Genomic DNA, 12,483 nt, shown 5'->3' with positions numbered 1-12,483 from the left:
TAGGGCAGTTTAGAAGATAGAAGAAAGAGTAGGTTTACTGGCCCAAGAAAGAAAGAACTCACTTTAGCCATGTTTTGATTCTTTGAGGGGAAACTAAGTGGAGCAGCTTCACTGTCATTTGTTGATTTGATCTAAATTATATGTCATTTAGTTAAAAGGTTCATAAATTTTCTTTTCAACTAAAAACCTGGGAACTAGATCACTGGTTCAGCAAAGATTAGATTAGTGTCCATCTTTAGTCCTGTGGGGTTCAATTTTAATCTTGTGGGTTTTCTCTAGGCTACTGACATAATGATAGTACCTCTTGTTTCATTCAAAATTTGCTCTGGAGATCATGGGTTCGAATCGTGGAAACAACCTCTTGCATAAATGCAAGGCAAGACTGTGTATAAGAAACCCCCTTTCTAGTCTTGTCTTTTCTTGATCCTATGCATAGCAGTAGTTTTAGTCTACTGGACTGCCTTCATTTTTTAATTATTGTTTGAGGGTAAAGTAATTTGGATTTTGTAGAATACTAGTTAGTAAATTTAAACTTTTTGGTATGCAATCTGTGAATAAAGGCATAGGTGTGAGTTAAATATCTTGCAAGTTGTAGATGACGGCATTAACTAGATTGTGTGTTGAATTTATGGTTGTATTTCTATACTTTTATGTGATACAATCTGTTACTCATTTAAGTTATTAAAGTAATCTAAAATTAATGCATGACATCTACAATTCTGGATCTTATTTTCCTATTCCCTCCATATTAATGTTAGTAATTCTTTTTTGTTATTATTATTTTGGTTTTAGTTTTATGGTCATTTTCACTACTATAGGGAATTAACATTGTCCAGACTTGCTATTTTCCTGGTTCAATTTACAAAGTTTGGCAGTAGTTAAAGGTAAAAAAAATGACTAAAGAAACTTTTAGTTATCATGTAAGTTATTTTGTGATTCTTAGTTAAACTACTAGACTGGGGGGAAGAGGGCCACAGGACGGAAGCTGAAATAGCGTCACTATGGGCAACGTTTACTCAAGAAGTTTTAGTGTGGCATAAATTTTACTATCCTAATGTAACCAAGGTGACGTTAAACCTCTTCAACTTATAGTATGTAGAACACGCTTGGAGCTTGTTAGATATTATTGCTTGTTCTTTCAAATTCATAGTGTTTAGAGTACTGCCTCATCTTAACTCTTTAACTATTGTATAAGAGATATTTTTATTTATGTACTTGAGCCGTCAGTATCCCTCATGTGTGCATCTTGATGCTGGGTAGAATTGTTAGTTGGAGCTCCTACATTGTAAAATAATTAAATGATAGTATAACGAATGCTCTGAATACTGAACCTGAATAGAATGGAATCAATACAAGACCAATTCACTTAAAATATATTTAAACTTTAGAATATTTATATTAAAAAAAAATATGTTGGATGAAGAATAAAAAGAAGTTGGACCAAAATGGAAAGCAATTTTATTCACTAAAAGATCAATTGAATCTTTCTCCTCCTCATATATAGCATAAAGAAAATCTTCCTTTCTTCTCTCCAGAATGGAATAGCTACAAGACAATGAGCAATTCAGCATAATCTCTAATTTATTGTAATTGATTTCGGAACTAAGTTGATGTGTAGTTCAAGCCAATTGCGAATCCTCACAACTAATTTACAATAGTAGGTCATTTGGGCAGTGTCTTTGTTTAGTACCTTAACAAAGTTTTTATTTCGCTAATTTCTAAATTTTTCTTGATATTAAGAGAAGTCAATAAATTCTTCTGATTTGCTATTGAAATTATGCAGTAATGGCTTCCTTTCACAAGTTCTGCTAGAAAAGATAACTTACAGCTTTATTATTGGGTATGTTTTTCTAGTGATCTAGAATTTGGTTTCAATAAATCCCAGGTCAGAGTTGTTAATGGTGTTCCGCCTATAGGTGACTATTAGTTTGCCAAGTATAATAAGGTATAATAATGTATATTAAGGATTCTTCTTGTTCATGAGGCTTCTTCTAGATATGGTTTTAAATCTGTTGTCTGTTCGATGTAGTCAGTGGATGTGCTTGAGTAAACTGATGAGACATATGAGAAGTACTTGTCCAACCCTGTAAGTATCAAAATAGTATCCAAAGTTAGATGTGTTATCCGTTTGGAATGAGGCAATATCAAGAATCATCATCTTTATCTTTCTTTGAGTTAAACTTTAAACTCTATTAGAATCTTGTAATAACACCCTAACTACAGTTGTTTATTGAATGACTATTCATAATTATTGGATGAATGACAATATCATCTTATGTAATTACCCAAGTAAATATTTATTTTGTAGCTTTTATAGAAATCTTTCAATTGCCGGACGTGATATGAAGTTTCTTGCTACCGATATTTGTACTTTATTGAAAATCCTTAAGCAACTTACATTTTATCTTTATTGAGAACTGGTCTTGGATTGTGCTTGTAATTCCGTGCATTCACCCTTGTCTAGACAGATGCTTATGTCATTGGAAGGATAAGTTATTGTTTTTTCAATTCCTTATATACCTGTGAGCTCATTTACTTATTCTTATGTGTTAGTCATGGAACAAGGAAGAGATAAATTAGTTATTTGATCTGTGCAAGAGGTTTGATCTCCATTTCATTATCATAGCTAATAGGTTCCCTTCAAATCGTATAGTTGAGGAACTGAAGGACCGCTACTGCAGCGGTATTTTGCAATATTGCTTAAAATAATTTAGCTTCTACGCTTTATATGATTAATAACTTCAAATATCTTTTGATTTTGATGATGGTTTTGGACCTCGTCCCATGTAGTATCTCATGCTATTGCAATTTCTAGGGCTCCGTCTCCTGATGATGTTACTGGACATCCCCTTGTTAAGGTCAGTCATCAGTTGTGGTTTACTCAATTCAGGATTATTTTCCTTTCTGATTTACTTCTTTGGAGAAATATCACCTCTTTGCCCTGCTTTCTTCTCTAAGTTATCTCCTCTAACTGGTGTTTTATTTTATAAATTTCAGATTCTTATGGTATCTCTAACTTTTTTCTTAGAATACTATAGTATCCTTACAGCATCTCTGAAGAGATTGAGCAAATACGTGCATCGTCAATATTGCTCTCACAAACAAAGCTGCAAGAGCATAGGGATGCAGAGGTTTGTGCATACTATTACTTATTATCCTTTTGCCTTTTCAAAATAAATGCCCTCCTTGATGAGATTTAGACTCCACCCCATGTTTAATTGCATGTCATACTTCTTATGTAGCTTCTCGATAACCCATATGCATAATTATATGTATATGTGCCAGTTATACTTTCTAAATCAGTAACCTGCCCTTTGAACCTTGGTCTTAGGTTCTTGCTGAAGCAAACAAAATATCAGAGTCACGAAAAGCTCCTAAGGTAAGAATTCTAGGTCTTCTTTTATTAGTGACATTCTTCCATGGAAGTTATAGTTATTGGATGCTCGCCACCCTATTTAATATTTTTAAAGTCAGCAATAACCAGGTTATTGCATTTTCCTGGGCCGCTGAAGAGGCAGAACTTCCAGATGTATCAGATACTACTCCTGAAGACGCTGAAAAGGCTGCTGATATTGATGTAATATCAACCTCACCAAATGCTCAATTTCCCTATGGGATTGTTGTACCTCCAGTGTCAGAAACTGCTTCCACTTTGGCTTTTCTTCGCATGGTATGTTTGAGAGTAAGATTTCTTCTATCCTCTTTTTGTGGTTCTATCTTGCTTGGGAAAAAACTTCAAAATTCCTTCAAGTTTGACAATTTAGTCAAACCTTTTTTGATCTTCATAGGTCATGTGTACATTATATTGTTAGGATTTTGTTGTAGTGTCCAGTGTATGTAATCTTTATTATAGTTTGAAGAATGTCAAAATAGAGATGTGAACTGAGCAGGATTTTAGACACCTCTAGAGAGCTATTTTAGTAAGTATTGGGTCCATTTGTTCCTTCAAGGAAAAAAATTGATCTTTAGAAGGCTCTAGCAGTTCAGCTCAAAATAATTGTGGAGTAAGTAAAAATGCTTAAAATCATATCTGCTTAATATAAAAAATGAATCTACTCTCTAAGTGAAAATTTTTAGCTGTGGGTGTACGTGAGAACATATGCACTAGAGAAAGTGGTGCAAGCTGCGAGCTCTTTAGCTTGACTTCGAACGATCAAGCGGGTTGAACAAACCTCATAAGACCTTGGGGTTTGACTTTGCTCTCAAATACATTTGTTTTGTTGTACATGTACTTCAAAACCATTGTGGCCCAGATTTTTACTTATCATAAAAAATGCAATCTCAGATGTTTAATGATCATGACTTATGCTAATGGGGTGCCATTTTATCTGTGGATGAAGTTCTATTACATCATGCAATCTCAATTATCTAGTTATCCATACTTTTGCTGTTGAATTACCATTTTACGTGCCGCACAAGTTCCATTACATCTTCTCCCACTTATTTTTCTATTTTTAGCACCTTTATCTAGGATATGTCCTTTATCTGAACCAGGTCAATCAATTGAACTTGTAGGTTAAGTTATATTCACTCTCAGAAGATTGTACATAGATATGTCAAGACAGAGAATATGCTATTGGATAAGACACGTAAAGTAAATATTGCGGACTTTGGATGAGTTGAGGCCTCTAATCATAATGATATGATGTTGGAGGGGGGGAACTAGAAATCTTATCTATATAGCTCTTGAGGTACACATTTGAACTGCAGTAGGATTTAATTTCTTACCTTTAGCTTTTTATGCCTGTCTTCTTGTTCATTGTCCATTAGGTTTTATGCTAATCAATTTTAAAGTAGAAAGACATATTTTCTTGCTATCTCAATGTACCTGTTGTGCACTTAAGCTTGTTTATCTATTGATCCCACATAAAATGAATCGTATTGTGTTAATCCTCTATATTAAATATTCGCCTCAACATTTTGTTTTGTTTTTTGCCTAATCTTTTTTTACCACTCTAGAAAGAAGAATAGTAAAGATCAAGGAGTATATGCACCATTATCAGAGATTTAATGAAAGTGTGATTTAAAATTTGAGTAGGTTTAGATGTCAAGATCCAACAATGAGGACTGCATTACTATATATGAAGTCGATCATTGTTAATGTGTATGCTTAAACTCCAGGTTCTTAATTGCAACCCATACAATAGAAAATGCTGCATGTACAGTTTTGGCATATGTTTGTGGGAGATATACTGTTGTGACAAGCCATATCCAGATCTCAGTTTCTCAAAAGTGACTTCAGTCGTGCTTCGCCAGGTAAAGTCTCTCAGTTTACCACTTCATGGATTTCCCAAAGAAACACAGTTAGAGATGCTGCCAAGAAAATAAAGAATATAGAGCACAGAAAGAGAAGAACATATATATTTTCCTATTGTATTAGCTTAAGCTTGTCAAAAAATAAAGACGTTTAATATTTCTTTTTTTATTTCGATCTCCCTTTGTTTATTATGTTTTATGAACTATCACACAGAATTTGAGGCTAGAAATACCCTGATGTTGCCCAAGTTCCCTTGATAATGTAATAAAATGATGCTAGGATACTAATCATGGTAAGCGTCCCGAGATGGATGAGTTAGTATCCATGATAGAGGCTATTGACACATCCAAAGGTAGGGGAATGATCCCTATTGATCAATAATAGGGTTGTTTCTATTTTTTGAACCATCGTGGACCTTGAACACTCAGAATCCATGTACATATGAATATTAAGAAGTAGGTTAATTCTATCTCAGCTACCAAATATTTTAGAGTACCAAACTTATACAGTGCCAGATGCTCCTAATGTTTGTGGATATTAGCTAGCAAATTGGGCTGCATTTCTCAATTAGATGGTGTAAATCTTATACCTTTCATTTTATTTTCTTCATTTGGACTTGATTACATTTTCTTGTTGGTTTAAATTACTAGATTGTTACATATTTTGAATTATGAGATCAGTAATGAATGATATTGTTTTGTGATGTGTATATATTGTGTTATAATTTATTATGTATGTAAATAAAAATTTAAGTTACTATGAGTGACTATTTATGTAAATCGTTTCAATTTAATAACATATGGCAACAATCGTTGCAATAGATTAATAAACCATTGCAATAGGTAGTCAAAAAATGTTACAACAGAAAACAAAAGCGTCGCAATAGATGCAATTGCAATGGTTCAATGTTGTTGCAATATAATCTATTGCAATGCTTAGTAACCTTTGTAATAGATTAAAATAGACGTCCAAAGAAGTAATGAAATAGTTGTAATAGGTACTCAAAAAGCATTGCAACAGAACAACAAAAGCGTCGCAATAGGTATCGTTGCAATAGTTTAATGTCATTGTAATAGATTCTATTGTAATGGTTAGTAACCATTACAATAGATGAAAATAGGCATCTCAATAAGTCAAGAAATAACCATCACCATAGATAAAGCTATGGCGACGGTTGTACGAAACCATCACCATAGATTGACCTCTGGCGACGATTCAGACAACCATTGCAGAAACTATTGCCATATACATATCGCAACGTCCACCTATGGGACGCTTGCTGAACCATTATGGTAGAGTTATGGAAATAGTTTTGTTTTCCATTCCAATAGTTTTGCAATTGTCACCATAGGGATAATTTCTAGAAGTGGTGGTAAGAACTATAAGGTTCAGTGTACGGCTGGTAGTGTGGGTGCTTTGGGTATGGCAAGCCAAGCCACATATTTAGGTAATGTCTAGTGTCTTCTCGAAAGGGTAGGGATGCCTATCAACAAAGCTAGTCTAACTCTTTAGCATCTCTGACAGGTCTCCCTACTCAATTGGGTGACTCATCTGGTGTAGTTTGTATATAGCATTAGAATAGGTTCTATGACCTTCAGACTCGACAATATAAGGAGGGTTTTTCTTATGTACTCATAAGTTTTCCTTTTTCATTTTTATGCATTATTAGATCCTGGAGCTACACTTTCTTTTGTAACTCCCTATATAGCAGTAAAATTCGGTGTTAGTTCCAAAATCCCTTTAGTACCTTTTAAGGTCTCTACTCTAGTTGATAACTTAGGTATAGCTAACAGGTATATGAAATTGCCCAATTTTTATTCCTAAAAAGTCACCTAAGTTAATCTCATAGAGTTAGACATGGTCGATTTCAGTGTCATTCTTGGTATGAATTGGTTACATTCTTGCTATGACTTAGTTGACCATATAAAAAGAGTTTTCCAGTTTTGTTTCAAAATAAGTCAGTCATAGAATGGAGGGGTATTACCTCAGTTCCTATACATCAGCTTGTCTCTTACCTTAAGGATAGAAAATTGATCTCTAAAGGGTGTATATTCATCTTGTTTGGATTAAGGATTCAAAATCTGAAAACCTAAATCTTGGGTTGGTTCCAGTGAAAAATAATTTCCATGATGTATTTCCAGAAGATCTAGTTGTAGTTCCTCTTGAAAGGGAAACTAACTTTGAAATAGATCTCCTTCCAGATGTCCAACTTATTTCAACTCCTCCCTACAAAATGGCTCCAGTCAAGCTTAAAGAACTAAATGAATAATTGAAAAACTCCTAGATAAGGGTTTCATTAGAAATAGAGGCTCTCCATGGGGTGCTCATTTTTTTTCATGCACAATAAATAAAATTCTCTAAGAATATGCATCCACTATTGTTAGTTGAACAAGTTCACAGTAAAAAGTATGTATCCTATCTCAAGGATTGATGACATGTTCGATGAACTTCAGGGTGCAAGTTGCTTCTGTAAGATAGACCTCAGATCAGGCTATTATTGACTTAGAGTAAGAGAATGTGACATTTAAAAGATAGCCTTTGAAACTTAATATGCTCACTTTGAAATTTTGGTTATGTATTCTGGACTTACGAATACTCCTACAACTCTTATGGACCTGGTTAATATGGTATTCAAGCATTACTTTGACAAGTTCATCATAGTCTTCATATATTACATCCTTATTTATTCGTAGAGTGAGGATAAACACGCAGATTATCTAAGGTTTGTCTTGCAGAATCCTAATGATCTCTACCTATTCACCAAATTTAGAAAGTGTGAATATTTGTTGAAATCATTAACCTTCCTTTCTCATATTATTTTCATTGAAGGCATTTTGGTCAGTCCTCAAAAGAACAAAGAAGTTAGGAATTGGCCTATACAGATATCTCCAATAGATATCAGGAGTTTCTCGAGTTTAGAAGCCTACTATAGCTGATTTTTAAGGGATTTTCCTTTATTGCTTATCCCATATCCAATTTAAATTAGAAGAAAGTTAAATTTTAGTGGTCTAATTCTTATGGGAAATGTTTTTAGGAGTTGAAGACTCGACTTACTACCTCATTGATTTTGATTTTACCCAAGGGCTTAGATGGTTTTATGGTTTATTGTGATGCTTCCATGGTTAGACTTAGATGTGTGTTTAGGCAATAGGGAAAATTTATAGCATATGCCTCTAGGAAGCTCAAGCCTCATGAGAAGAATTACCCAATTCAAGATCTAAAGTAGACAACAATTGTTTTTTCCTTATAGATTTTAAGACATTACCTCTTGTGTTCACTGATCACAAGATTCTTCTCAGTATGTGTTCATTCAAAAAGATTTGAATCTTCATTAGGGAAGATGGCTAAAGCTTCTAAAGGAATATGATAAGAGTGTTTTGTACCATCTGAGTAAGCCTAATGTGGTAGCCTACACTCTTAGTAGATTATCTATGATGAGTATTTCTCATGTAGAGGATGAGAAAAATGATCTAGCTCCCAAAGTTCATAGATTAGCCAAATTAGGAGTTTGGTTGGTTGGCTCAGCCGAAGGTAGTATTTTGGTACATAATGGTTTGGAATCCTCATTGGTAGCCAAGGTTAAGAAAAAGAAAGATAGTAATTCTATTGTGCATAAATTGAAAACATCATTCAAAAGTCAAGAGGTTGAGGTTATCACCCAAGGAGGAGATGGTGTTCTTCAGTAATAGGGAAAACTTAGTGTTTCATATGTAGATAAATTAAGCCTGTGAATATTAGTGGAGGCTCATGATTCTTTTTATTATATTCACCCAGGAGCCACTAATATGTATCGTTATCTATGAGAAGTTTATTGGTGAAATAGTATGAAGAAGGATATTGTGAAATTTGTGGCTAAGTGTTTGAATTGCTAGCAGGTTAAGGTTCAGCACTAGAGACCTACTATCATGATTCAGGACATCAGTAGTCCTACTTGGAAGTGGGAGTTAGTGAACATGGAATTTTTTATAGGGTTTCCTCGTACTCGTTAACAACATGATTCTATTTGGATTATTGTGGACAAAATTACTAAGTCAACCTATTTTTTGCTCATTAACACTTCAAATTCAGTGAACGGCTATACTAACTTATAACTGAAGGATTTGGTGGGATTACATACAATCATCTTAACTATCATTTCAGATAGAAGTACTCAATTTACCTCTAGATTTTTAAAGGATTTCTAGAAGAGCAATGGTAACAAAGTTTATCACAGTAGAAATTTTCATCTATAGACTGATGGTCAAGAAGAGAATACCATTCAGACCATAGAGGACATGTTTATATCATGCGTGATTGATTTTAAGGGTAGTTGGGATGATTATCTACTGATCAGAGGTGAATTTATGCACCTCAGTGTCCTTCTCTATTTCTGTTTACCCTTATTTAGAGGACTTCTTGTGTGATTCATGAATTTTTAAGGATATAATTGAGTATGTAAGTGTTAAACTATTTGACTGCAATGTTTAAGGTGTGTTTCAAACAATTTTGGAATCAATTTGGTCACTTAGAGTTTAGACGAGAAAACTAGTGTTACTAGTTTGAGCTATGTGTTGTTCTAGTTGTTCTCAATGGATTCTAGTATCTGTAATGAGTTACTATGGGTATGCTTGTGTCGATTTGTGTGGAATAAATTCTTTATCATCTTTAAATTCAATTTAAACAATCCAATAAACAAAACACTAAGCTAAAGATCAAAAGACAAAAGCTAGGATTATTAGCTTAAGTTTCTAGTTCATCGTCTTGGATTACATCTCGTTTTGAGCTCTAATTCATTGTTTTGATTATAGAGGATGAATGGTGAGTTTATCATGAGGGTATAACGATGATACACAAGATTTAAATTAATTTAAAACATCACCACAAGGCTTGGAATGGATTTACAAAACCATTCTAGAAGACTTGAGAAAAAATGGATGTTTTGGGGTCATTGGCGTGACATGGACCTTAACCACCATTTTAGGGTATATTCCACGCACTTGGGAGAATGCTAAATTACCAATTCCATTGTTTCACCTCGATATTTTCATGCCACATACCCTAGGCACCACGATAAATTCCATGGCATGTTGGTAAGTTCAAATCGACAACTTGTGTCCTCCTGTAAATAGGACCCTAAAACATTATGTTACACACTTTGGACGACCTGGAAACTTTAATGGTGGATGTAAAAACTTAAATTACTGTTTTTATTCCATTACTTTTTTATGGAGTTTAACATTTATTCAATCAATGCGGTATGGTTATGTCCATGAGCGACAATAAACCCTTTTTCATGTTTAAGGCCAACAACATGATTACTCTTGTTATGAATTGATTTGGTATTAATTATTCATCATATTTAGTTGTTTATTTATCCTTTTTATTTCTATTTTAAGTATTTTTTACCCTTATAATACATCTATTTTCATCTTGTGAGCACAAAAGGAGAAAGAAGAGGATAAAACATGGGGTAAATAGAATAGAATTGAAATCTTCTATAGCATAAAGTTATAATTGGCATTTAGGATAGAAATATACCTACCTGACCTATTTGGTTCACTTACGGTATGAAATATGAATGGATTTCACTTAGTTCTGACATCCCTACTCAACAATGTAGTTGTGGGTCTAAGTTAGATAGGTGATTAGAGGCTCGAAAGGCCATAATCATAATATCAACCTCGCGAATCAACAACCAAGATAAGTAACATAATCAGTGAAGTTTAGTAACATAGTATAATTTTTCGTAGAACCTTAATCCTAGATTTCTCCCCATTTATTTTTCAATAACTTTAATTTCCCACATTATTTTAGTTTATAGTTAGTTATAACTTCCGAACTTTTTTAGCTACCTTTGCACCAATTTAATCTTAATAGTCGAACTTTAATTAGATAGTTGTTAACACAAGTCCCCATGGGATTGATATTCATATTTTCATAAGGCGACTATATTACTTGGTGAGACCACTTGAAAGTTCACTTGGGTGCAACAAGTTTTTGGCGTCGTTGTCGGGGACTTGTAATTTGTAAATTGCTTTAAATGTAGTTTACTTTTAGGATTTCTTTGGTGCTTTTCACTTCGTCTTGGTTTTGAATTTGCATGCACAAGTTAACAAACTACTAACATGGCAGTTACTTCCCCCTTTCTTCATGCTCAATTATCCATTTAGTGCAATGTATATACTTCCCCTTGTCAATACTTCCCGTTGTCACTATGTCTCTAGATCCTTCCTAAAACATATCATCACACATGTGTACCTAGTACCTCTTACCTGGTCCCTAATATCATTAGTCATCAGTAAATACCTTAAGCACACACACCTAGTCCTTAACACATGAATTCAGTATTCCACCTTTTGGCATTATTAAAAAGTAATAACAGTAAACCAAGAGAAAAATAAGGTCATGTTAGTTAACTTATGGTTACTGAGGAAACACTAACAACAAAAACAGTTTGCAAAAGGAACAAATATAACACACAAAACAAGATTAATTTATTCTTGAAAGTCAGTGCTAGTACAATAAGAAAAAATAATCAACATATAAAAAATATTTCCTTACAAAACATCATGAGAACCATTATATAAAAATGACAATAGGGATAACAGGGTTCAGTAGATGGAGAATTAGGGGAATGGGACTTAAAAAGCATCTCCATTCTTGTATTTTCAGCATTGTCAGCATCCAACAACTATTTGGTAAGGACCTTCACTTAAGAATTCAATCCTTAATCTTCATAAATCAGTTGTACCACATTTTCTTGGAGATTTAAATTTTTAGTTACAAGTTCTTTAGTGGCACCTGGTGCTTTAGAAGATAACCTTATATTATGTAGCTTTAGGTGAACTATTTAAACATCCGTTCCTGCTAACTTGATTCTTAATTTCTCTATTTCCCTGCCCAAATTTTCTTGAGCATCCAACAACTCAGATACTTGAGACACTATTCCAGCCTAGCCTTCAAAAAATTTATTTTCCACTAGATTTGTCAGACAGAACATCTACTTCGCTATTCCTGTTGTTCCCTTAGTTTCAACCTTAGGAAAATGCTCAAACACTTTATTTAAGAAATAACTATATGGCATCCCATGTGTTCCTTCTTTATATTGAACCACCTTGTTCTTACTCTATCATTACAGCAGACAGACTTAATAGTTCAAATTTTCTCAAGAACTCAATCAAAAATAGGTAAAAAAAAATTGATGCTATAGTTTTTTCTCAAATCTAGGCAATAAAAATATGTTAGTG

At 33.6% G+C, this 12,483-nt stretch overlaps 2 pseudogenes; both read left to right on the top strand.

The window, feature by feature from the left end:
* The first annotated feature begins 1,786 nt into the window (after window positions 1-1,786).
* Window positions 1,787-4,194, top strand: LOC107871890 (annotated as a pseudogene).
* Window positions 4,195-4,311: 117 nt separating this feature from the next.
* LOC107871891 lies at window positions 4,312-5,638 on the top strand (annotated as a pseudogene).
* The last annotated feature ends 6,845 nt before the right edge of the window (window positions 5,639-12,483 follow it).

Source organism: Capsicum annuum, chromosome 5 (assembly GCF_002878395.1).
Source record: "Capsicum annuum cultivar UCD-10X-F1 chromosome 5, UCD10Xv1.1, whole genome shotgun sequence".
Taxonomy (NCBI): Eukaryota; Viridiplantae; Streptophyta; class Magnoliopsida; order Solanales; family Solanaceae; genus Capsicum; species Capsicum annuum.
This window is presented reverse-complemented; position numbering and strand designations above follow the sequence as displayed.